General features: G+C 37.9%; 1 long non-coding RNA gene across 1 annotated transcript in view; it reads right to left on the bottom strand.

Moving 5' to 3' along the window:
• Positions 1-3585: 3585 nt before the first annotated feature.
• The window catches only part of LOC146895862 (uncharacterized), a 43015-nt gene continuing 19420 nt past the window's right edge, over positions 3586-27180 (bottom strand). The window contains exons 2-3 of the long non-coding RNA XR_014997362.1: positions 6776-6848; positions 3586-4020 (exon numbers count right to left, since the gene is read on the bottom strand). This is a non-coding gene — a long non-coding RNA (uncharacterized LOC146895862). The remainder of the gene's footprint in view (positions 4021-6775; positions 6849-27180) is intronic.

Below are 27180 nucleotides of genomic sequence, written 5' to 3'. Positions count from 1 at the left end.
AGTTTAATCTTTAAGGCAATGGGGGAAAATCAAATGAAAAAGTTTGTCTTGAACACTATTTGAAAGAAGTTACTGTTTTAGTCATCCAGTTCTTAGTTCTCCAAGATACTAAAAATGCTATTAAAAGCCATTTGAGCATGGAAAATCCATAAATTCCTGTGCATAACTATAAAATTATTTTCCTGAGAGCTGAACAAAAGCTATTTGAACATATGCCCAAATCTGCAGGTGAAAAGTCCATTCCCCATGTACATTTGGAGAGCTCTCTCTAGCTTGAATATAGGCCAGAAAAATTGGATTCTTTTCTATTTCCTTGACTTTTTTGGAAATGGTTTTATTGACATTATTAGTCATGGGACCATAGTAAAGTTTGCCATTCAAAAGCATTCTGTTTGTAGTTTTGATGTCTTTTCCGATTGTAGTTACCCCGAGTCTCTCTCTGTTTCTCTCTGTCTCTGTCTCTCTCTCTCTCTCTCTTCCCCCTCTCCTCTCTTTTCCTCACTTGATTTGCTACTTCTGTAACAGTTCTTCTTCATTAAATACTTTCTATTGTCACTCAAGTTCTTGGAAAAATCAAATCAAATGGAAAAGATCTGGATTTTAGGACATTGTTTTAAGCCAGTTTAATCATCAAACTCCTCTAAAGACTGCATTTCGACATAGAACTCCACGTAGAAGCCTGAATTAACACTGAATTTTCATGCACAATAATATTTCAGGTAAGCATGTTAAAATATTCAAAAATTAAACTATGAAAGTTCATATTTACACATTTTTAAATTTAAAATAATAATTTAAAAATTATTAACCTTACAATGAAAAAAAGCAGGTCAGCCATTTAGTAATACTTATTGGGCACTGAGTATTCCTCATTAGCAGACAGCAGGAGTAACAGTGATCGAAATCAAGATTTCTGATCTCATGGAGCATAAGTTCTAGAGGGAAGATCTGCCAGTAATACACACAGAAACACACATATGCACACAGGTCAGATAACCATGAATGGAAATAATTAAAGTAGAAAATGACATGGTGTATTAACAAAGTGATACATTCTGCTCATGTATAATGGCAAATTATTTGAGCATGGATGTTTACAAGCAGTAATGTGAGAAAGGAGTGGAAATAACCCACATTATTTGACATTTTAAAATACTGAGGGGAAATCAGGAAATTAATTTATGATATACTCTATTGATGTATGTTACATTCCTTATGCTTAAAGAACAACTATCACAGGTAGTATGAAAGTGCCCTATATATGTTATTAGATCAAAATGCCAGCATTTGTAGAATGTGTCTAGAAAAATTCAGGTTGAATAAATAATGAATGATACTGAACTAGGGCAGGCATTGTTATTGCAGGGTAGTCAGCTAAGAATGCTGGGAAAATGATTTACTTTCAACTCTTGCTCTCTTGATTGAGGCACAATCATAACAGTGATATCAGCATCACTGCATTGTTGATGAGCTTTTGATGTTACTATTCTTAAATTGCTGGTGTCATTTTATTTGGCACTTTGATACAATTCTACTTAAGTGAGGGACTGGCAATATCCACAGGCATAACCCAGAAGGCAATTTAGAGCATGAGAAAATATAGTACTGAGAGGATTATTAGGGAAAAATATCAGTCATAGTCCAGTTGGTGATTTCAGCATAGTGTTCAAAGCCATTTTTAAGTGCTGAGGTAGAATTCAGACAGTTAAGCTGGTATTTATTTTATAAGCATCAATCATGTGTGATATTCCCAGGGAATATTGCAAAGTGCTCTTACACTTATGATACTTTCTATGCTTTCCAGCTAACTCAGGACACTAAGGTCCATCCTTTAATTTTATGTGCAGATGAAATCCAGCTCTGATCAAGAAGAAGAAATAAACAGAGATTGGATTCACAAGATTTGCTTTTAAATCCTTCTTCTTAGATATATAAGTCTGATAGATTTATTATCTTGATAAAATGTCTCCAGCATACTGATCTATAAAGATGAAAAAATAATGACTATCTGATAGTGTTGTTTTGAGGATACAATGTTAGAGGATGCATAAGTGTTCTTTATAAGAAAAATAAAGCATAGAAAATTTGCAATAGTTGTATAAGAAACTGACTGCACTGAAGTAGACAGTGATAAAATTTTGTAAGTTTGCAACCCTTGAGCAAACTAGGGTGTATCCTATCTCTGTCTCTTAATATTGCTCCCTACGAGACCTGTCTACTTTACAGGACTAATTTGTTCTATATTAATTCAGGTGAGTTCAGTTATAATACAAAACCCGAAAAACTAGTTTTAAAAGTTTGTAAAACTGATTTCCTCACATAAGTGAAGACAAAAAAACAGATGACGATTGAGCCAGTGAGTTATTGCATGCAGCCTAGGACTCAATCTCTTCCCATCTTTTTGTTCTGCATTCTGAAGTAGTTCCCAGACATCTATATGTTGTTCATGTCCTGTCTGAAAAGAAGCTGTTCTTGTATTCTGGCTACAAAATACCAGCCTTTCATATTTTGTCACTTGTCAATCATTGGGTCAGTCACAAAGGAGAGACATGAATGACATTAGCCGATCTTTGGTCATATGACCCATTCCTGGCCCTGAAGTGGAGGGTATCTTCATCAGAGCCACCGTAAATTTAAATTAAACACGTCAAGTGTGTCCAACCTTGCGGACATATGAAGTTTATGAAGTCCCGAGTGAATATCTGTTGTTGATATGAGCATCAAGGGTGTCAATGCCTTGGAGCCCAATGCTTCTCCTGGTCAGAGTCCAGATGTTAACAGTGAGTGCAGAGAGTATCAGGCACAGTTTCCTCCTTCCAGACGACTGCATCCTGACACAGCAGCCCTAGAACTGGCCTCCTGATTCAGCTGTGTATAATAAATTTGCCTCCTTGCCGAGCTGTATGCAATATGTGTGGTTAGTTTCTGGGCGCTGGTGCGTCCCCATCAGAGCACATGTCTCACCAGATCCAGGCTTCCTGTATCTGTGTTTATTGCTTCTTCGTTCTGGTTGCTCCAGTCAGGTCAATTGCAAAACCATTCAGGTCATGACACAACCAGCAGCCCACAGGCCACGTGTAGTAGAGGATAATCCTGAGTGCAGTGCGTGCACACACACACACACACACACACACACACACACACACACACACACACGACTCTTTGTTTTTAACTTAACTGTGTGGTTCTCCTATGAACATGTAGAAAACAATGTTTTGCGGCCATGTCGTAAGGCTGGCTACTCTTGAGTGATAAAGAAAAATGAATGCAGTGACAAGCACAAAATGTGTTCTGCGCAGTTGCTAAACTCACTCGGTGGGAAGGAGTCTCTAGGATACAGTCGCTGGGATTAGAGTGGGATGCTATGGTGGAGCTTTCAGAGACATGTGAGAGAAGTCTTATGGCGTCTGTGGGACAGCCAAATACATCATCACCAAGCGCTCAATCCCAGGTGTCAGGCTTGGTGCCTGCCTATCTGACTTACCTGCTCCGTGAACTGCTTAGGCTTTGATTTTTTCCCATCTGAAAGGTAGAACGTAAAAGTGATCATACAGCCAATAATGTTTTGAAAAACAAATGCAAGAATTCAGGTAATTCCCGAGGCACACTGAAGTAAAATAAATTTTAATCATTACCAGAATTATTTCATTTTTTTTCTGTGGAAAGCTCATGAGTGCACTCAGTATAGATAATTTAAATGACACACATGAAAATGTTAATATAGTATTCAGCATGTGACTATTTGTCTCCACTGTCATCCATTTATCTCACAGAGACAGGATCATGCACATTGTAGTGGACAGAGGAAGATTGTGGGTTGTTCTGCAGACCACCGGGGGGCGCTGACAGACGGTAACGGAACTACTCGCGGTGCCTGGCAGGGAATCAAACTTGGGTTCTCAGGCGGAATGGTCGGGCACTCTACCCCATGAGCCGTCTCTCCGGCTTCTACCTACCATTCTTCAGAGGTACAGAGAGTCACTATTTCAGGGTGATCCAAGTAACTCATATGAGGGTGCCCTTTGAAGAAAGTGGTGGCACTTAGAACTCAATAAATAGCAGTTGATCTAGAATAAACATAAACTAGAACTTTACCAGTTAAATTTGGTAATGCTATTGAAATTTTTCACATAAAACAAAAAAAAATGCTCAAATAAAAGCACTTAAGGCACTAACAGAGACAAATATTCTAAAAAGAACACATGTTCAGCCTTCTCATTCCTCTATGCTGCCGTTGAAAACCATCCCAGTCTGAAACAATTTTGATTTATTATCCTATTCTACTTAAAATATTGTTCCAGTGATTCATAGATCCATCCTAATATTATACTGAATGTATCTTGCCCTTAATTTGAGTTTATCTGTAAGAAGAAATTGAACCAACCAAAACACACTGCTGAGCTTATACTTAGGTGTGTCTACACTCTTACAATAGTAAAGCTGGTTAATTTAAACATTCATCCTATTGATGAGCAAGAGACATGTTATTCTGACCGTGTGTCAGCAATAGTGCATGGCGTTAGGTTTCTGATCTTTTAAACTTTGGAATGGGTTGCTTTATTATGTCAATTCTCCTATGCTAGCAGAACTTGTGGAGCAGATATCAGAGGCCTTGACAAAAATTAAAAATAATAAAAAATATTATTCCTCTCATAAGGTTAGGAGAGTAACTGCTATCTACATTCCATATAATACTGCATGTATTGATTTTGGTGTCTTACATTGAAGCATAACATACTAATGATTAAAAAATATTGAAAGAATGTCAATATATAAATATACAAGATTTAAAGTATTTTGAAAGAAGCAAAGGAAAAATAAAATTAAGAGTAGACGATCTTTGGCATGACACTAAAATGTAAAACGTAAGTCATGGATCTACATGTATTTAATGTACATATAGATATATATATAAATGATTCCTAGCTCTGAACATCAAAGAAATAAGGAGGAAAACACAATAAGGTCATTCTGTTTAAAACTCTGTGAACTATAAACAAGGGCATGGGTCATGAAACCCATGTTGTTTTACATTAAATTAAGTGCTGCCCCTTAAGCAACTGCTGTCCTAATTGCAACTCTGCAGCTAATAGCAGCGGCTATGACCAGGCAAGAATTCTGTTCCCTCAGACATTGTCTTTATAATAACGGATAAAGAGAACTTTATCTAGATCTCTATCCCTCTTTAGAACTCAGGATTCAAAAGCTGAGGTGAAATTCTGCTTGCTCAGAGAGGCTGAATAGTAAGTAACTAATCTCTCCTAGCTCGCATCTCCCCTAAAATGGGGCATCCTTCTTCTCAAGTCCCATTTAAGCACCCTAGCCACACATGGTTCCTTCCTACCACTTTCTGTCAGCTAGTAACTGACTCTGCCTCCTGACTCCAGGTTCATTTTATTTAATCAAACAAATGTAACACTTCTTTGCATCATTAAATAAATGTTCCACAGCATAAACAAATTAAATTAATATCTAAAATTAATTAAAACATCTGAAATTAATATCTAAAACAAAAGCACATTTTTTTTTTTTGCACTGAAAGGGAAGAAAAAATTGTCCTGTGATGTTTTCATAGGTTGACTTTTTGGCCTTTAGTCTTGGTAAGACCAAGAATGTTATCCTTTAGTAGTAGAAAAATTTTTATTTTTTTCTTCATAACTTAGTGGTTCTAACAAAATTTAAATAATTTTTATACATTTAAAAATATTTGTTTTTAATTTATGTGTATTGATGTTTTCCTTGCTTGAATGTATGTGTGTCACATGTATGTCTGGTGTTTAAGGTAGTTAAAGGAAGTCACAGGATTCCCTGGAACTGTAGTTATATTTGTTTGTGAGCTACTGGGTAGGTGCTGAGAATTAAATGTGGGTCCTCTGCAAGAACAGCCAGAGCTCTTAACTGCTGACCATCTCTCCAGCCCCCTTTCTGTACAAAAGCATTTGTTCATGAAACTTATTTGTGTACTAGTCTTGTAATGATTTGGATTTTTAATTGAAGATTCCCTATAGCTTACACAAAATAAATGTGCATATTGCATGGTAAAATACATGCTTATATATTAAAGCATTAACAAAGATTAACATAAAAGAATATGTGAAAGATAAAATACTTTAAAAAATTAGGCATTAGCTACCCTATGCCAACTACCACAAACAAATACCTTTCTTACTGGTAGACTACCCTGCCTTCTTTCCTGTAGTAGACAATATTAATCTTATGTTAATACCCTCAACATTAACTGATTCTAATAGGTAAAGTACAGGACAGGTGATAGTTTGGCAGGACTAAACATGGGTCTTCTTTGCTTGGTCTGGCTACTGAGTGTGAGGTAGAATATTCTGTTTGTGAGTTAAAGTGGGCATTACTGATGTCTGTGGATGTGCACATGACAAAAATGGGTTCTGTGTGTACATAGTAAGTCAATAAGCAGTTTGAACACATGCAGAAAACTGAACTGAAGAATGAATTATCATACCTAACAAATTTGAAATTGACATAAATGTTGGGTTTCAGGTTCTTTTTTTTTAAAAAATTTACTTATTTATTTATTTATAAAAATTTCCACTTCCTCCCCTCCTCCCAATATCCTCCCATTCCCCCCACTCCGTCTCCTCCTCCCTCTCCAGTCCTAAGAGCAGTCAGGGTTTCCTGCCCTGTGGGAAGTTCAAGTTCCTCCCCCCTCCCCCGGTTAATACTGTACCTCTCTCTTCTGGGCTTGGAACTAATTGAAATAAAGATTACAGAAGATCTCAAAACCATAAATTTGAGAAAGCACCTTGAACTGTAGCCACAGTCTGGGATCCAAAGGATAACTCCGTAAAAGTGCTCCCTCATCCTTGGTAGGCTTTCTGTAGAGACAAGTAGGGTAGTTATGAGAAAGGAGTGACATCTGAGATGGTTTGCACTGTCAGCCTGGTTGGCTATAGAGAGAAAGCTTTATGTACGTCTGTAATAGAATTTCTTGGTTAAGTAATCGAGGTGGAAAGATCCACGCTAACTGCCAGAACGCATAAAAGAGAAAGCAAACTGCATACAAGCATTCATTCTCACCTCCTTCCTGACTGCGATGCAACATGACCCACTGCCTCAAGCTCCAGCTGCTGTGCTGTTCTCGCCATGATGGATTGTACCATTGAGCTCTTGGTATAGGAAGTCCTTCTGTCTATGTGTTGCTTTTATTGGTTTATAAATACAGAAGCTGGCTTAGCCTGTGACAGGGCAGAGTAGAGATAAGTGGGGTAAACTAAACTAAATGCTGTGAGAAGGATGGCGAAGTCAGCAAGATGCCATGGAGCTGCCAGAGGAAAAGATGTGAGCTGCCATTTGGAACCCTGCCGGTAGGCCATGAGCCTCATGTAAAATATAAAATAATGGAAATGAGTTAATTCTAGATGTAAGAGCTAACTAACAATGTGCTTAAGTGATTGGCCAAGCAGTGATTTAAATAATATAGTTTCTGTTTGATTATTTTGGGAGTCTGGGCTGTCAGGAAACAAATAAGTGACCTCTTACAGCAAACTATGAAGTAAAGTAAATCTTTCCTATCATTAAAACACTCCAGTCAGACAATTTTTTCAGTAATGAGAAACTGATATAACTCAAAAAGAGGAAACTCAGAAGAATAGAGGTTTTTATTATAATTTGTGGGATGGAAAACTGAAACCAACAGAGGAACTTGGGTTTAGTTTGATGTCATGTAATTGATAACAGGGAGTCAGGCAGAATCACCTCCAGCATGGCAGAACAGCGCCTCTTACCAAGGTCGGGGTCCACTGTGTGCTAGCTAGGTGATTGGTTTCTTTATGTATATAATAAGAGTATGTGTAGACTGTTAGTATTCATTTTTAAAGTATCTGTGTATATCTCTTTTTGTGTGGGAGAATATGTACATGAATCCTGTTGCCTACTGAGGCCAGAAGAGGTCATAGGATGCTCTGAGATGGTAGCAACAGATTTTATGATCTGTCTGGTGTAGGACCTGAGAACAGAGCTTGGGTCTTCTACAAGAGGAATGCGTGCTCTTACTCAATGAACTATCTCTCAAGCCCTGCAATTTTTAAATTAATTAATTAATAATTAATCAGTTTTTTACAACATGACTACTATTTCCCCTCCCTCCTTCCTTCCCATTCCCTCCCCATACCTCCCTTCTTCCCCTGCCATTCATTGCTTTGTTTCTATTCGGAGACAGGCAGGCCTCCCATGGATATCAACCAAAAATGTCATATCGAGTTGAAAGCTGGATCAGGCAACCCAGTATGAGGATAAGGTTCTCAAAAGCTGGCACAAGAGACAGAGGCAGCCCCTGTTCCCATGGTTAGGAGTCCCACAAGAAATCTAAGCTGCACATTTAGGTCAGTTCTTTGCAGGCTTTCCGGTAGTTAGTTCAGTCTTTGGGAGCCCCTATGAGCCAGTTTAGTCAATTTTATGGGTTTTCTTGTGGTGACCTTGACCCCTCTGGATTCTATAATCCTTTCTTCCCATATTTTGCAGGAGTCCCTGAGCTGGATAAAGCCTCTCTGATGACCAGTTGACTAGGCACCAATCTACGAGTATAGCAGAATATCATTAAGAATCATTTAGAATATTCATTCATTCATTCATTCACTCATTCATATTTATCTACTTATTTTGCCAGTCATGTTCGGTTCTATCCAGCCTCTGGGCTCTGGCTTTCCAGGCAGTGTGGGCTTTCTCTTGTGGCATGGGTCTCAAGCTGGACTAGTCATTGGTTGGCCACACCAACAGTTTCTGTGCCAACTATACCTCAGCACATCTTGTAGGCAGGACAAATTGTAGGTCTAAGTTTTGTGACTGAATTGGTGCCCCAAACCCTCCACTGGAAGTTTTGCCTAATTATAGGAGATGGCCAGTTCAGGCTCCGTAACCCCCACTGCTAGGAGTCTTAGATAGGGTCACCTTCATAGATTCCTGGGAATTTCCATTGCATTTGGTTTCTAGATCGTCCCGGAGATTCCCCTGCATTAGTCAGTGTTCTCTAGGGTCATAGAATTCATGGAATGAATCTCTCTTTCAAATTACAGTCCAGCAATGACTAGTTGTGAATGGAAAGTCCAAGAATCTAGTGGCTGCTCAGTTCCACAAGACTGGGCATCTCAGCTGGAATGAATATGCTGTAAAGGTGAGGACAAGCAGGTGAACAATGAGCCCTTCTGTTGTCTTTATATAGGCGTCCAGCAGAAGCTACGGTTCAAATGAAAAGTGTGCCTTCCAGTTTCAAGGTCTGGATTAAAAGTGTGTATCATCCAGTCTCAAGATCCAGATAAAAGATATGCTGACTTCTTGACTCAATTCAGGGATCACAAGTGTGGCCTCCATTTCTGGGCTGTAGTTCATTCCAGACAGATTCAAGTTGACAACGAAGTATAACCATCTCACCTCCCAGTTCCAGCTGTCTCCTCCAGGGTCTTCTCCAACCATCCTCTCCATACCTGATATCTCTTGTTCACATTCTGCCCCTACCACCTCTTCCACTCTCAATGTCTGTTCTATTTCTAGGCTACCTGAAACCCCAGAGAACACTATGTATTTTATTTTATTTTAGTTTTTTTTAGTTTTTCAAATTCAGAGACACTATGTGAGCTGCCGAAGACTGTAATGAATCTAGAAAAATTCTACAAATGTCACCATTTGTATTTTCAGGGTTGAATGCAGTCATTGTCAAAATAGAGAGTGGATTTTTTAAATTTTATTTTTAAAATAATATTTTCTCATTTTACATATCAATCACAGTTCCCTTTCCCTTCTCTCCTCCAACTCCCCCCACTTTATAACCACCCCAACCCCATCCACTCCTCAAAGAGGATAAAGCTTCCCTTGGGAAGTCAACAATGTCTGGCACATTACTTTGAGGCAGGACAGAGACTGTCCCCCATATTTCAAGGCTGAGGAAGGTATCCCTCCAAAGAGAATGGACTCTAAAAAAGTCAGTTCAAGCACTAGGGATAAATCCTGGTCCCACTGCCATTGACCCCACAGACTGCCCCAGTCACACAACTGTCACCCACATTCAGAGGGCCTAGTTTGAGCTTATATATGTTATTAGTCCATGATCAGTGAGCTCCCACTAGCTCGGTCAGCTGTTTCTTTGGGATTCCCCATAATGGTCTTCACCGCTTTACTCATATTATTTCTCCTCCCTGTCTTTGACTGGACTCTGGAAGTTCACCCAGTGCTAGCTGTGGATCTCTGTATTTGCTTCCATCAGTTGCTGAATGAAGGTTCTATGATGACAATCAAGGTTGTCACCAATCTGATTACAGGACAAGGCCAGTTCAAGCACCCTCTTCACTATTGCTTAGGGTCTTATCTGGGGTCATCCTTGAGGATTTCTGGGAATTTCACTAGTGCCAGGTTACTTGCTAGCCCCCATAATGACTCCTCAATCAGGATGTGAACACCTTTCCTCAGGAATTATCTTGGTTCTTGTATTTTGGGGAAGAGTTGGTTAACTACTTGAAACAATTGAAAGGATAAAACACATAGATTTATTTTTATTCTCATCAAACTTCTATGATAGGATGTTACTTTCTGCTCTGCTTGAATCCCTAGATATTAACCTCCAACTTTCTAGAGATGACAGGGAAAAAATTCAATCCATCTGGAGAAATTTGGAGTCAATTCTTGCCTATAGTGATATTCAATACTACTTACTTTGACTGAGAAGCCTAGAAATTATGTACCAAGTTTGGCAGGAGCATCGACTGCTCGCTGAGTGACTTACTCCAAGCTTCTGACATTGTTTCAATTGTGCAATAGTTAATAATATGTATTTAGTCTAGAAGAAATATGACTGGATTAGATAAACAACATATTGACAGACCCTTCTGATAGTTAATTTACATATGGATTTTAAGCACGTTTTGGATTAGAAGCAGTGATTAAAACCTACACACTTTTTCCTGTCACTCAATCCTTTCTTCAAATTCCTGAGTACACGCCTACAGAGTTTCACTGTTGGCGCTTGGAGGCTCACATCCTGACTTTGCCTATGGAGGTTCTGCTTAGATTTCAGAACATTTTTGCAGCTGAGGTGAACCTATAGTTTGCTGAGGAAAATCAGCATGAAACCATTGATCACACATCCAAAAATAAGAATTCTAACAGAAAGGGGTAGTACTGCTGGGAAAAGCCTGCTGGCTTCAAATAAAGTGTGTAGAGACAATCACTCAGCTGAGATGGGGTGGCTTTTAAAATAAATTCTTTGTGTTTGGGCATAATTTTTCCTTTGCTTTCTATTAAACAGATGAACTTTGTTTTCCTGAGAAAATGGAATGTTATTTCCAGAGGACTGCTATCCTGCTGTGTGTCTCCTAGGTGAAATTATTTTATAGAAAAACATAGCGTCTTTCTTCAGATACTGCATCTGGGAGATCTTAGTTCAAAAATCAAAACTCTGTGTCTGAAAAAGGAGAATGATTTAGTTTTTAACTCGTAATTTAATTTTTACTTCTTCCTAGTGAATAAAATGCTATGTGTATGGTATCCATTGTGATGTTTTGAAATATGTATTCATTGTTGAAAGACCGAGTTGAGTCAATTATGTTTAGATAGCTTAGCTTAATGTTCTATTTACATGGTTTGAATACCTAGTATATTATTATAGTAAGTTACATTATTATAGTAAGTTTTAAGAACCCAATACCATCATCATGTTCCACAATAGGACACTTGACTATCATCATTATGCTCTATGATAGACTACTTGACTTGATTATCATTACTGTATTCAATGACAAGACACCTGAATTTATTTCTCAGGTCTCATTGAAATTTTGTACCAGTTAATCATTTTATCTTTAGTCTTTCTATCCCACCACTAACTCTAACCATCACCAATTCTACTCTGGGAGGTCAATCATTTTAGAGTCTAATAATAGTGTTGTGGTGCGGCGTTTATACCTTTAAGATTGCCTTATTTTATGTAACCACTTCTAAGCTTACTAATGTTGTTTCAAAAGAAAAAAAAATGATCTCTTCCTTCATCTTCTTTTTTTTTTAAAATCTCATTTTGTTGTTGTTTTGAGACAATGGCTCTTGTAGTCCAGGCTGGCCTTAAACTCACTGTATAGCCAAGGATGATTTCAAATTCATGATTCTCTTGTGCCCTCTTCCAAAGTCTGATATGAGCTACTGTGTCCAGTTTATTTTTTAATAAGATTACCTTTTGTACACACACACACACACACACACACACACACACACACACACACACACCATTTTCTTTATCCATTCACCACTGGCAGACATGTAGATTGAGTCCATACTGTGACTATTATGTTTTGTGAATAATCCTTCAATGAATATAGGAACACATACTTCTTTTAACATGCTGGTTTTCACTTTGGTTGTATAATGGCATTAATACATCATATGATAATTATACTTATAAGTTTTAAAAATATATTTTAAGTGTATGGGTGTTTTACCTGCATATATGTCTGCACCACATGCATGCCTAGTGCTTACAAAGACCACTGGGATCCCTTTCATTGGAACTAGAGACAGTTGTGGTATGCCATGGGGTGCTGGGAATGGAACCCAGGTCCTCTGGAAGAGCAACTAGTATTCTTAACTGCTGAATCATCTCTTCAGTCCCAACTTTGAAGTTTTTGAGAAATTTCTGTTTTCCATAATAGTTTCATTAATTTACATCCCCTCAAACAGTACAAAAGGTTCCCTTTTCTCCATATACTCATCAACATTGCTTAGCTTATTATTTTTAAAATAAAAAAGTATTTGGTGTGTGTGTGGTCTGTATGTGTGTGTGTATACTGTGTGTGCACACATGCATACACATGAGTATGGATACTATGTGTGTGTGTGTGTGTGTGTGTGTGTGTGTGTGTGTATACAGGTTGTCTTAATTCATTGCTGTTGTTTTGGTGCTATGGGAAATTGAACATAGGATCTCAGGCATGTTATTTAAGCATTTTACCACTAAGCTGCATTCCCCCAGTCATATCTGTTGATAGTAGACAGTCTCACTGAAGTGGGATGGCATCTCATTTTAAATTTAATTTTCCTAGTAATTAATGATGTCTGGCAGTTTTTCACATCTGTTTAAATGCCTTCTCTTAAAAAATGTCCGTTCAATTCCTTTACACAATGATGAGCCCAGTTATTTGTTTTATTTTTGTTGAATTCCTCATAAACGTTGTATGTTAACCCTTTCATGTGTCAGATGTACGGTTCCTGAATATTTTCTCCAGGCCTTCAGTTGACCTTTCAGTGCGTTTATTGTTTCCTAGCTGTGTAGCAGCTTGTCAAAATTGGTCATCTTTATTTTTTTTTCTGTGGCTGTGTTTTGGAGATTATAAATATTTTTAAAGCATTACTTCCCAGCACAGTGTCATGGAGCTTCACCCATGATTTCTCTAGTAATTTCTTAGTTCTTGTAAGTCTGAAAGCCGCTTTGAATTGATTTTTGGATATTGTGTGAAATATAGGATGAGTATCATTCTTCTCCGGGTGGATATTCAGTTCTAACTCCACCAACAAAACTTCTTAGAACTAATTAATAAACCCAGTAAAACTACATTAAATAGACAATGTCAGTAGTGTTTGCAGTTACTACAAAGAATTCTCTGAGTATAATTCAAGGAAACAGTCCCATTTACAAGAACTCTCACATAGTCATGTAGGAAAATATTTAACAAATAGGATAAATGTCTTTATAATAAAAAATGAAACTTTGAGGAGAGTTTTATTTTAAGATACAAGCAGTGAATGAGAGTATGTTCCATGTCCCTGGTCTAGAAGCATATTGTCTGAATACACTTAATATCAAAATATTGACTTCAGACAGTCTATATTAAAATTTCTATTACATCTCTCACTGTAGAAAAATAGTCAAAGAATTCCTAAACAAAACAAAGCTAGAAGCACCATACTATGTGATTTCAAAATAAGCTGTAAAGCTATAAAAATAAAAACATCACGGTATTTGTATTTTCAAAGACTTGGTCAACAGGAAGCCGAATAGAGAACAGAGAAATAAATTTACACACCCATGTTCAATTTATTATTAACTAAGAGTCCAGAAACATATTCTTTTCAACAAATACTATTAATAATTAAACATCATGTATTATTAGAAACAATTTTAATGATTAAATAAAATAATCTTAGCAAACTTTTTTCAAATACGCTCCAATTTTGAGGTTTGAATTTAATTTTTGTAAAGTAATATATAGTGTTAGTACTACTTGAGGAATATTTCTGAAGTTCTATTTTGAGTTCTGTATTATTTATCTGTGGAAAACTGGAAACCATTACTGAGAAATGGAATTCCTCTTCCCAGAAACCGAGTAGTAAATTGGGTGACTTGGAAAGCCCAAACCTTCAGCTTCTCGAAGGCTGATTAATTTACTGTATTTAAAGACATTTCAGTCTTTCAAAGGATTTGTTTTATCATTTTTACTTTCCTTTTGAACTGGAACATGACCTTTCTATACAGTGATTCCTCTCATGTACTCAAGAGTACAATACCCTTTCCTATTCAGGGTTTCCAAAGGATCTTACAGTTTCTTCTGGTATTTCCTTTCCTTTTTATTTCATGTTAGTGTGTGTGGGAAGGTGCATGTGAGCTATAATACCCACATGGAGGCCTGTGACAACTTACAACACTCAGTCCTCTCCTTCTACTATATTAAAGAAGAATGCTTAAAAGAAATCTCACACTAGTTCAGAATTGAATATAGTAGAGGGTTTTTTATTTAGGGGTAGACTCATAGATCACAATGCTCTGCTCGAACAGGGAACAGCAACCAAATGCTGCATCCGGAAGAGAGCACACACATGCAAGCTTTACATCAGCATATATAGATTATGAGCCCCCCCCCCACCAAGTGGGTGGGTAACTTAAAAGCTACTGGCTGCAGGAATTCCTGCAGCACTATATTGTTCTCAGTATTCAAGGTCAGGCATCCAGGCTTGGCAGCAAGCACTTCCGACCCCTAAACTGTCTTTCTAGCCTTGGCATTTCATGTTTAATAACCTTTATCTCTTGTAATTGTAATTCATTTTGGTTATGTTGTAAAGAGATGACATAAAATGATGTTTCCCCAGTGAACCAATGATTTCAGAAGTAGTAATGAAAAAACAATCTTCTTTGTTGATTTTTACTTTTTATAATTATGTGTAATATTATCAAGGATAATATATTAAATGTGTCTAAATATATGTCATCCTGCTTTGATGAATCTGGTTCTATATCAACACCATCTTTAATTGAAATGACTTTGTAGCATACTTTCATAAGAAGCAAAACTAATTCCATTTAATTTCTGTAAAGTTGCTACAGGTGCATGCAGAGCAAACACACATAAGTGGGAAGGTTCGCAAGTCACCATCTGTACATCTGTCTTTCTACCTAGGCCTTGGGGAGTGTAATCCTGCCATCCTTTTTGTCACCTTTCTTTAAGCCAGTGGTTCTCAACCTTCCTTATGGTGTGACCCTTTAAAACAGTTCCTCATGGTGTGGTGACACCCAAGCATAAAAATATTTTGTTGCTACTTTGTAATTTTGCTACTGCGATGAATTATAATGTAAAACTTATATGTTGCCCCCAAAGGCTCAGAATTCAGAGGCTGAAAACTATTGATTTAAGGGCTCTCATATAATTTTGTCTAGCTAATCTATAGGTCTGAGTCATCTTTTATTTCTTAAATTCTTTTGTCCAAATCACATCAGAGTCATTTCCTGAGCCCCCTTTGAGATGTGCAAAGTCATACTGCTTTGCATTTTCTGAGATTTACAGTTCATTCCTCACACCTACAACAACTCTATTTTTCCTCAGACCCTCGACGAGTAGAGAGTGGTTGGCAGCAGTGACTTTGGAAGAGGTGTGACGACGTAAGAGCTAATGATATTTTGCTGTTTTTGTGAATTGCTGTCTGGACTTGAAACACTCCTGTGCTTTCTGGCCCTTGTAATGTAGTCTTTCCATGCTTGGTGTTGTCGTCCTGAGATGCTTTTGGCTGTTTCTCCTACAAACTTCACAGCATGCAACTACAGGAGCAAATCTGTGTTACTTTATCCTTTCCCCATGGCCCTGGTACTTTCAGGAGTGCTATCCAGTATTTCTTTGAATCTGTTTCTGCTCAGGTAATCCAAAAGATAGGTACGGAAACAAATTTGTAAGCATTTTCTGTCTAGTTAATGCACGTCTAGTGTGCAACAGGCAATTGTTAATACTTTCAGAAGATTCTATTTCTTGATTTTAATAATGTGTGTATGTGTGTGGTGCATTTGGGTGCATTAACACAGAGGCCAGAGAGGGTGTTGGGCCACCCAGAGCTGGAGTAATATGTTAGATCCCCGAGATAGATGCTAGGCACCAAAGCAAAGCCTCAGCAAGAACAGCAGTGCAATTTACCACCAAGTCGTCACTTCACCGGAAGGAAAAGTGGGTATGGAAGGCCTGTTCCTCTGGGTTTTTCAGTCAACCTAGATGGAATAAACAATCCAAAATTTGAGCATTGAGTGTGATTTTCAAAGTCTTTTCGATTTACCTAGTACTTCCCAGTGCAGGCCATGGTTAAAAGACCTCACTCATTACTTGTTTTATAAGATGATCTGATGTTTGTCTTGTAGCAAATGAATAAAAAGAAAATACAGAAAACTTCATAGCAAGTCACACACGTAGCTACTGCTTTGTTCCTTCAAATGAGTCATTTATATCTTTTCATTGTGCAATGGTTGCATCTTCTGGCTAAGGAATTAAAAAGGACTGTTTATTCTTGCCCTGACGTTTGTGTTTTCCCTCTGCTGCGACAAGGTGAGGATGGCCAGAGTCCCAGGTTGGTTAGTCATGGGAGGAGGTGCAGCCAGTCCCCCATCTGTGATTTGCCTCCCTGGGTCACCACCATTTTGTGCCCACAGGATAGATCACAGGCACATCCCTCCACATGCTATCATCACTGAAAAAATTATACAAGAGGACAATCAGTTCATGAACCCAGAAGAAGGACTTTCATGAACGCCTTCTAGACTGGCCAGACTGCTTGGAGCTAAATAATTAAAGGGATCCACAACAGGAGGGTGAATCAGCAGAACTTTCTGGAAACTTCCCACCCAGTATTCCTCTTCCCTGAGCTGGAGAATTGTTAAGGGTTCCTTCATAAAGTCCCCTAACACTGACATTGAACTTTGAAGGCCAAGGGAGTTTTCTTCTCATTTTGAAGATGACACAGGAAACATTGTTTAAATTTCAAGAACAAACTCCAACAGACCTCTGTGGCTTTCAAGCTTCAGACACCACATGAGGCTGGAGTGTAGGAGTGCCTCATCGGAGACCAAAGGACGGCATATTCTAGTTGGTCCTAAAGGGCTTCTGGGTTTTGTCGTCGAAGTGGCAATGGCTTTTGTTCAAGCTTAATTAGCTGCTCAAACATTAAAAACCACTTCGGTTTGGAAATGTTCTTGTATAAAAAACGAAAGATTTGTGGCAGATTAAAAGACAGGACTACACAGCTACTAGTGAGCATTTACTATCACCTCCTATTTCTGTATGACACAGTATTTTCTGAGAAGGTACCAGAAGCATCCTATTGCGTCACCGTTTTATCAGTGATTGCAAGCCTGTCTGTGTTCAAACTTTGAATCCCTGAGTTATCACCCTAGTCACGCTTAATTCATTTGTCCAGCGTCCTCTGAGAAATAGTTCAGATGACAGTGATGCTTCAGAATGACTGCTTTCTTTAAAGCCCCTGATGTTCCCTGGATGGGGCCTTGGAGCTCCATGAAAGAAATTGGGTACATTGGGTGTGCTCACATTGGGAGCAACACATGGATGTTCATCGAAGTGATGGGTGCTTTGAGTTTTTGGCTAAGAGTGAAGAGAGCAACAACCAATCCAAGAGGCACCCAATTCTACAGAATTCGCCCTCTCCCGGTTCACCTTGCAATTGCTCTGCCGCAGTGAGCTTACTAGTTCATTCACAAAGCAGTATGAAACAGAAGATTTAATTAATATTTTTGAATCCGACTCAGGCATTCTTCCTTATGTAATGTTGAAAGGCAAAGATAAATTGATGTACGCTTTGTTCATGTTGGAGATTTTCTCCCTGACAATGGAGAGATAATGTGTGGAACTGGAGGGTTATAATGACCTGCATAAAAACAATATTTTAGAACAAAGAGAGCTTTAAAGCTAATAACTACCAGGCCAAAAGAACATCCACTGGGAAAGTTTGACGGCAGAGAGAAATGTGCCAAGGAAGTGGCAAAATGTAAGCACACACACAAAGCCGCAACTGTGAAAGCAGGCATTATCACAGTGGGTATAACCGCCATGGCTGAATTGATTAGAAGGGATTACGGGCAATCTAGAGAAATAAAATTAAATGAAAGGACTATAAACATTAGGGTTTAATCCTGTGGTTCTGAGACTAAGCCAAAATAGGAATTAGGCAAGATTGTGGAACTATTGTGGGGAAAAAATGATTTTTCTTCAGTGTGTTTTGCTTAGTACAGTCCTCGAATAATCGTTTCCCTTCCCCCCTCAAGTGGAAAAGACTTAGCAAGGCAGAATTTTATTTGGAAAAGTTTATAGGCGCTGCCCAGTACACAGCTAAGATAGGATAAGCAAAGTTATGAAGCAGTAGTCAGCCTTCAGTGCTTTGACAATCTTCTCTTGTAGTTACGATGTATATTTTAAAAAGCACAGGGAGGAGGAAGTTCTGCCCCACCCACCTAACTTTAAGGTTGCAAATTTTGAAAAGAAGTCTGTTAGGTTGGGTACAATAACACATATCTGTAATCCCATGATTTAGGAAGCAGAAGCAGAAGAATCATGAATTTGAGGCCAACTTCAATTCTATAGGAAGACTGGTGGTCTCAAAACAAACACCAAACTGTTAATAATTAAGAAACAAGTTCAAGAGCAAAAGCTAGTATTTTAAAACTATTTATTTTGATTTTATCTGAATGAATGTTTTGCTTGCATATATGTATGTATACTATGTATACATTTGGTGTCCATGAAAGCCAGAAGAGGGTGTCAGGCCTCCTCCTGAACCTGCAGTTACAGACAGTTGTGAGCTACCATGTTAGTCCTGGGAACTGAACCCTGTTCCTCTGCAAGAATAAACACTTTTAACTATAGATTCATCTCTTAAGTCCTAAGGGAAAAAAATAAGATTATTTTGGTGATGGTGAGAGGTGTGTGTCTGAGTGTGTCTGTGAGAGAGGGGGACAGAGAGACAGAGACAGACTGAGATAGAGAGAGCATATAGGTGTATTTTGTGGGGTGTATATTCACATGCATGCTCAGAAATGCTAGCTTTGCATGTATAGATTCAGAATAAGACATAGTGCCCTAAGTTTGCACTTGGTAAAGGAAAATACGTGTGTCTCAGTAAGACTAGATTTTCCCCTCAGAAAAGCAATGTTTTTCCAATTTGACATTTCATTAATTTTGTTGTTTTTAAAAAAAGAAATTAGTTGATTAAAAGAGGAAAAATGTCAACAGCAGTATTTTACATTAATTATCTTATCCTCAATTAAATTTATAAAGCATGGAAATGCAATGATTTCATCATTTAGTTGGAACTTTGAAAAAACTTTTTAAAGAAAACTGGCCACAGAACTTGTCTATATCATGATAGCAGAGCTCTTATCAAAAAATATTGCTGTATTTCTATTTTCTGGAGAGATTAAAAATACAAGTGTTAATCACAAATTGCAAGTGTTAATACATGAGTTAAAAATTTGCCTACTTAATTCTATAAAACATAACAAGCTTAGAGAATTAAGGTTTTTTTTATTTTATTTCATTGTTAGAAATCTTGAGGTTTTTACTGTGTAATTACAGTAGTGTGAAAATAATTACAAACCTATTAACATTCTTGATAATTATTAATCATTAAGTTACCATCGAAAGTTGCTTTTTCTTAACCTTAACCTTTAAAGTTAACTGGTGCAGGAGGTCCTTCTCTTTATATGTTGCTTTCATTGGTTGAATAAAGAAATTGCCTTGGCCTTTTGATAGGGAAGAGCTCAGGTAGGCATGGAAAAGAGAACTGAATGCTGGGAAGAAGGGCAGAGTGGCAGATGCCATGAAGCTCCTGCCTGAGATTGATGCTGGTTCGAATCTTTCCCGGTAAGCCACAATCTCATGGTGTTACACAGATTGGTAAAAATGGGTTAAATTAAGATGTAAGAGTTGGCTAATGGGAAATTAGAGCTAATGGGCCAAACAGTATTTTAATTAATACAACTTCTGTGTGATTATTTTGGGTGTAAGCTAGCCAGGTGAGACAAAACAAAAGGACCCGTTCTCTTCTTCAACAGTTAACTGAGATTATTTTAAGCAGAAAATAACTTAAGTAATTAAAGCTATCTTAATTTCTTTAATGGCCACTGCCACCTCTGGCAAATCTGCGTGTCTCTGTACATTAGTCAATTTGCAGACTTGATTCTACTTGATTTTACATTGTATTACTTGACAGCTGGTTTGATGTTATTAAAAATTGTCTGAATTATTAAGTGTTGAATAGAATTTGCTTAGTAACTGCCATACATGAAAGATTTAGATATTTTCTTTGGACAAAACTTGATTAGTTTGTATAACTATTCAGATTTTCATCAAAATCTCTGACAGCCTTTTCCCAGGCCTTCCTTATCTGAATAGTTCATTCCTCCTCCACCTTCCAAGAAACTGAGTATCAAGACTTTAGAGTGTTGTTTCCAGTAAAGCATCTTGGACCCTCATCAGCCTGACTGATAAGACACATGGTCAACTATAGTGTTTGTATAAACTTTAAATTTCAATTTTAGCTTCACAGAGAACTCTTGTTTTTTTGTTATTAGAATCATGAGCAATCAACAGAAGGTAGAAAGCAATGAGCAACTACTCCTAATAATTCTGGCTAGACATGCTAGAAATTTAAGTCAACTTCACACAACCATATAAGCTCAGTTGTTAAGTGATTATGCACATAGTGATTATTGAGTATAAAAAGTGATAAATCAAAGAGTATGCTAAGATACCTGGGTACTTAAGATACACAAAAGCCCAAACATTTCCTATTTTCTTATTTATTTATTTATTTGCTTATTAATTTGCATGAGCACTGTGTATTATGTGGGTTCTTGGTCACTCTGTATGAGTAAAGGTCAGAGGATAATTGTGTGCAGTCTGTTCTTTTTTCACTTTTGCATGGGTTCTAGTGATCAAAATCAGGTTGTTAGGCTACATCACAGGTGTCTCTACCAGCTGAGCCATCTGGCTGACCTCTGCATTTTCTTTCAGAGCCTATTTGATACACGAGGACTAGATTTTGCCTCATGAGGTCTCCTTTCATCCTAAAACCATCTTTCCATTCCTCCCTTGATTTAAAAGCATTTCCTCATTCCTTCTATTATTGTTTTCCTGGTCTGCTAAATCTTTTCCATTTTAAGTCATAATGAAATTTTCCCATACATTGTACTTTTAAAGCCACCATTTTAAGATTGGTGTTAATACAGTATACCACATTATTTACTAATTAATTATAAAAGATGAACATTATGAATGTGGAAATATTTTTTAAGGCAATCTTTTACATACAAATCCCAGTTCCCTCTTCTTCCCATCCTCCTGCTCCCCACATCTTCTCCCCACCCCAGCCCCCATCTACTTGTCAGAGAGGGTGAGACCTCCCATGAGGAGTCAACAAAGTGTGTCCCATCACTTGAGGCAGGGCCAAATCCCTCCCTCCTGTATCTAGACTGAAAAAGGTATCCCTCCATAGAGTATGGGCTCCAAGGAGCAAGTTCATGCAGTAGGTATAAATATTGGTTCCACTGCGAGTGGGCCCACAAACTGCCCCAGCCACAGAACTGTCTCCCACATTCAGAGGGCCAAGCTCCATCTTATACAGGTCCTCCAGCTGTCAGTCTGGAGTCAATGAGTCCCCACTAGCCCCAGTCAGCGATTTCTGTGGGTTTCCCCATCATGATCTTAGCCCCTTTGCTTGTAACATCACTCCTCCCTCTCTATGGATGAACTCCAGCAGTGTGGCCCAGTGTTTAGCTGTGCGTCTCTGCATCTGCTTCTATCAGTTTCTGGATGAAGGTTCTATGATGACAATTAGGGTAGTCATCAATCTGATTACAGGGGAAGGGCATTTTAGGTACCCTCTTCACTATTGCTAAGATTCTGTGGTCACCCTGTGGATTCCTGGGAATTTCCCTAGTGCTTGGTTTTTCACTAACCCCATAATGGCTCCCTGTTTTTAAATGCTTCTCTTTTCTTGCTTTCCCTGTCTTTCACCCAACTTGATCTTCCCGATCTCTCATCTTCTCCTACCCACTCCCCTTCCTCCCTCTCTTTCTCCCCCACACTGCCACTTTACTAAAGAGATCTTGTCTACTTCCTCTGAGTGGGTAGGATCCACGTATTTTTTTTCTTAGGGTTCTCCTTGTTTCCTGTCTTCTCTGGGATTGTGGACAGCAAGCTGGTTATCTTTTGCTTTATATCTACTATCCACTTGTGAGTGAGAGTCTGGGTTATCTCACTCAGGATTGTTTTTCTAGTTCCATCCATTTGTTTGCAAATTTCAAGATGTCATTGGTTTTTTTTTTTTTTTACCACTGAGTAGTACTCTAATGTGTAGATTGCCACACTTTCCTTGTACATTCTTCAGTTGAGGGGCATCTAGGTTGTTTCCAGGTTCTGGCTATTATGAATAATACTGCTATGAACATCGTTGAGCAAATGTACTTGTAATATGATTGAGTGTCCTTTGGGTATATGCCCAAGAGTGGTATTGCTGGGTCTTGAGGTAGGTTGATTCCCAGTTTTCTGAGAACCCACCATACTGATTTCCAAAGTGACTGTACAAGCTTGCATTAGCATCAGCAATGGAAGAGTGTGCGCCTTACTCTTCATCCTCTCCAGGACAAGCTATCATTGGGGTGTGCTTGATCTTAGCTATTCTGATTGGTGTAAGATGGTATCTCAGAGTCATTTTATTTGCATTTCCCTCCTGGCTAAGGATGTTGAGCAATTCCTTAGCTGTCTTTTGGTCATTTGAGATTCCTCTGTTGAGAATTCTCTGTTTACATCTGTACCCCATTTTTCAACTGGATTATTTGATATTTTGATACCTAGTTTCTTGAATTCTTTATATGTTTGAGAGATCAGTCTTCTGTCAAGTATGGGGTTGGTGAAGATCCTTTCCCATTCAGTTGGATGCTGTTTTGTCTTTTTGACAGGGTCCTTTGCCTTACAGAAGCTTCTCAGTTTCAGAAGGTTCCACTTATTAACTGTCGACCTCAGTGTCTGTGCTACTGGTGCTATATTCAGGAAGTGGTTTTCTGTGCCAGTGTGTTCAAGGATACTACCCACTTTCTCTTCTATGAGGTTCAGTGAGGCTGGATTTATGTAGAGATCTTTGATCCATATGTTTTCCAGCATATTATTTAAAGGAATTAAAGGCCAGATGGGGCTTATTTTAATATCAATGTGGCCATAAAGAGCACAGAAGACATGATGCCAACCAAAGTGATTTTTATTATTGGTTTGCTCAACTCATCTATATTTAAATAGTTGCTGAACCATATTTGCTTGTAGTTGTCTGTTAAAGCCACTGTAGCTCATCATGGAACCATCTCTTTCACATGTTTCACAGGTAATGCAGGGGTTTACAGGTAATTTGAGATACATTTCTTTATGCAGTTCATCTCAAAGAAGCTACTATCCTTAAGGTGAATAATACATCTTGTTATCTATGACTGTGAAAAGTATGGCCTTCATACTTACATCCACAACAATTTGTATTGAGCACACACACACACACACACACACTTATCCGTTATAAAAGTGATATTTGGAGATTTATCATTAGTATTTTTGAAAGTGTCCTTAAATCCAAAAAAGGATTGAAGCAACAGAAAAAAACTGAACTACTTCTTTTAACCTAAATCACCACAAGGTTTGGGTTCATTAACATTATAGGTAATAATTGATTATATCCACAAAGTTATTTGATGTGGGATTCCTCTTTGTATGCTGTGAATATAATTGTTTAATAAAGAAACTGTCTTGGGCCTGTGATACGGTAGAGTAGAGTTAGGTGGGGAAAACTAAACTGAATGCTGAGAGAAAGCCAGAGATAGACATGCCAAAACTTTGCTGGTAAGTCACTGTCACATGGTGATACACAGAATAATAGAGATGGGTTAAATTAATATGTAAGAGTTCACCAATAAGAAGCTAGAGCTAATGAGCAAAGCAGTGATCTAATTAATACAGTTTCTGTGTGGTTATTTCGGATGTCTGGGCAACCAGGATTTGAACAAGCAGCCTCCCTACAATATTTGTTTACAGATTTCACTGAAATTCAATGAAATAAAATGTTACTAGGGTGTTTTATCTGTGTTTAGAGAAAAACAAGACTGTAGTACCTTATGCTCCTCCATCTTTACTTACTTATATTTGAATACCTTATATTCCTCCATCGTCATTTGGACTTGAGTCTATACACAACAAATAGGGAAAGGGAATAAAGAACTCACAGAAACATCAGGATTGACTATTACATTTAGTATTGCAGAAAAATGCTGTGTTTGCAGCAATGATTCTTAAAAAATAGGGGGAATGGGGCTGGAGAGATGGCTCAGTGGTTAAGAGTATTGCCTGCTCTTCCAAAGGTTCCGAGTTCAATTCCCAGCAACCACATGGTGGCTCACAACCATCTGTAATGAGGTCTGGTGCCCTCTTCTGGCCTGCAGGCATACATGTATACAGAATATTGTATACAGAATAAATAAATAAATATTTTTAAAAAATAGGGGGAACATGGAGGAAATTTCTTAAAACTTTCAATGGAGGTTTTACCTTTACACAAAAGTACTTTCTCAGGTACCGTAAGCATAGATGTGATCTTTAGAGGGAAGTAGAATTAACTTTAAAATTTAACCTTGGATCTTCCTAGAAACAATACCTTGGGCAACTTACTCTAACTGGGCATCCAGTGGCCCAGAGAAAGGAAAATCATAATGTACTGGTGGTGGAGTTTGGGGACCTGGGATGCTTTGGTCTCACTCAGGGTGAAAGGCACTTGTCTTCATGAGTCATGAAGTTAGACCCATGCATTCCTGTGCTAAGCACCTGATTTTCTAAAATATTTATTTGTTGATTTATTTATGGTCTTACCACAGATTCCCCTCCCTCCTTTCTTCTAGTCCCTCCTCTCTCCTTCTCCCCTTTCTATCCACTCCTCCTCCATTTCTATTCAGAAAAGAGCAGGCCTCTCATGATACCCAAAAAAACATGGTATATTAAGTGTAGTCCCTAATTTTTAAACTCTGATGAATAATTGAGCAACAAAAAACACATCATTGGAGGATGGTAGTCAGCTGGATGACATATGAATGGGAGTCTACTTTTTATTTCTTTGAAACAGGATTTTATTCTGGAGCACAGGCTAGCCTGGAACTTACTAATGCAGTTCAGGCTAGCCTCAAATGGTGGCAATTCTCCTTTGTCATCCCTCTTAATGCTTGAATTATGGGTATGAGTCCCATATCTTGTGTGTGAGTCTTTTTTCCTTTTCTGTGCATGGAAAGGGGTACTTGTGAAGCTCAAAAACATGTTAGTATACGAACCCCTGACCTGTGAACCTGTAGTACAGGTTGTTTCTCATCAGCCTTCCCTGCTTCACATTTGTCTTCTTGCCTTCCATTCTCTTAGTCAGGTGAATTAATAAGTCAGCTTCTGCTGTGTAGCTTTTGACTTCTTCTTCTTCTTCTTCTTCTTCTTCTTCTTCTTCTTCTTCTTCTTCTTCTTCTTCTTCTTCTTCTTCTTCTCCTTCTCCTTCTCCTTCTCCTTCTCCTTCTCCTCCTCCTCCTACTCTTCTCCTCCTCCTTTTCTTCTTCTTGATAAAATATGGAATAAGTTTTGTGTTTATTTTGCTTCTTTAAAACTGAGCTTCTTAATCTACTATGACAACATTTTTTTCTAGGTATCTACACATATGGAAAAAGGGTGGCTCATGAAATTAAGTAAGTTAATAAAAAAATTCATTAAACATCTGGCAGATCCATTCAATCACATATCAATGGGCCAAAGCACCTGCTGTCCCTCTTCTGTGTCACATTCTACTAGGTACAGAACCAGATCACTGGTGTGGGAGAATTGTCTGTATTCTGTCAATTATATTTTAAATAAATGTTGATTGGCCAGGCAGGAAGTGTAGGCGGGTAAACCAGACAGGAAGTAGAGGTGGAGCAAAGAGAACAGGAGTATTCTAGGAAGCAGGAAGCTCCCTCCGCACTCCTACCCAGATCACCGAAGAAGCAATATGTGAGCTGACAGCTGAAAAAGGTACCAAGTCATATCCCTGATGTAGATAAGGATAATGGGGTAATATATGTTCTTCTCTTTTAATTTCCATCCCACAATACATTCTTAATTCTTTTTAAAATGAATTTCAATTTATTTTGGCCAGGCTGACTTTCTGACTAGTTGGTTGCCCTGAAGTTCACTTATATGTTGGGTATGAATTATATTGCTTTAATTATTGGACCCCCCCAATAGTCACAGAACAAAATGAAATTAAACCCCAAGACTGTTAGTGTTTACATTAATGAGAAACTCTTAAATAACATTTTAAGTTAGAAACTGAAATTACCCTTTTAAAAAATATCCAACTACATTAGTACTTACTGCATTGTTTGTAGACTTCTAGTATTTGGCTGGCTGAAAGAAGTCACATAAGTTTATGCTGTAACTGTAAATTTATACAGTTTTTGAGTAAATACCATATAATATATCCATGTAAAGAACTTCAGTGTTTTGCTTTGTACATAAGAAGGAATAGGACAGAGCATACCATATTCACCTCTGTTTCACAGCTTGTAACGTTTGTGTTTGATAATATTGGAAACTTCTTAGGTGTCTCTTAAAACTTATTTGAACCTAAGAAAATAAAATGAACTATTTGAAGTATCTGGTTTTAATCGCCTTAAATTATATTTTAAAGTTGTATAGCACTGGGAGTTTTCTAATCATTGATAAATACTTGTTAAAATTTTCCATGTTAATAAGATATCATGGAAAGGACAGAATGGGAAGGTTTATTGGCCTAGGTGTTCAACTGGACTTGAGCTTGCTAAAAGAGGCTGTCTTTGTCATCCTCGGAAACAGGAACAAGATTGTATCAGTAACA

Source organism: Myodes glareolus, chromosome 1 (genome assembly GCF_982192425.1).
Source record: "Myodes glareolus chromosome 1, mMyoGla1.1, whole genome shotgun sequence".
Classification (NCBI taxonomy): domain Eukaryota; kingdom Metazoa; phylum Chordata; class Mammalia; order Rodentia; family Cricetidae; genus Myodes; species Myodes glareolus.
The sequence above is the reverse complement of the archived record's forward strand: the minus strand, read 5'-3'. Positions and strand labels throughout refer to the sequence as shown.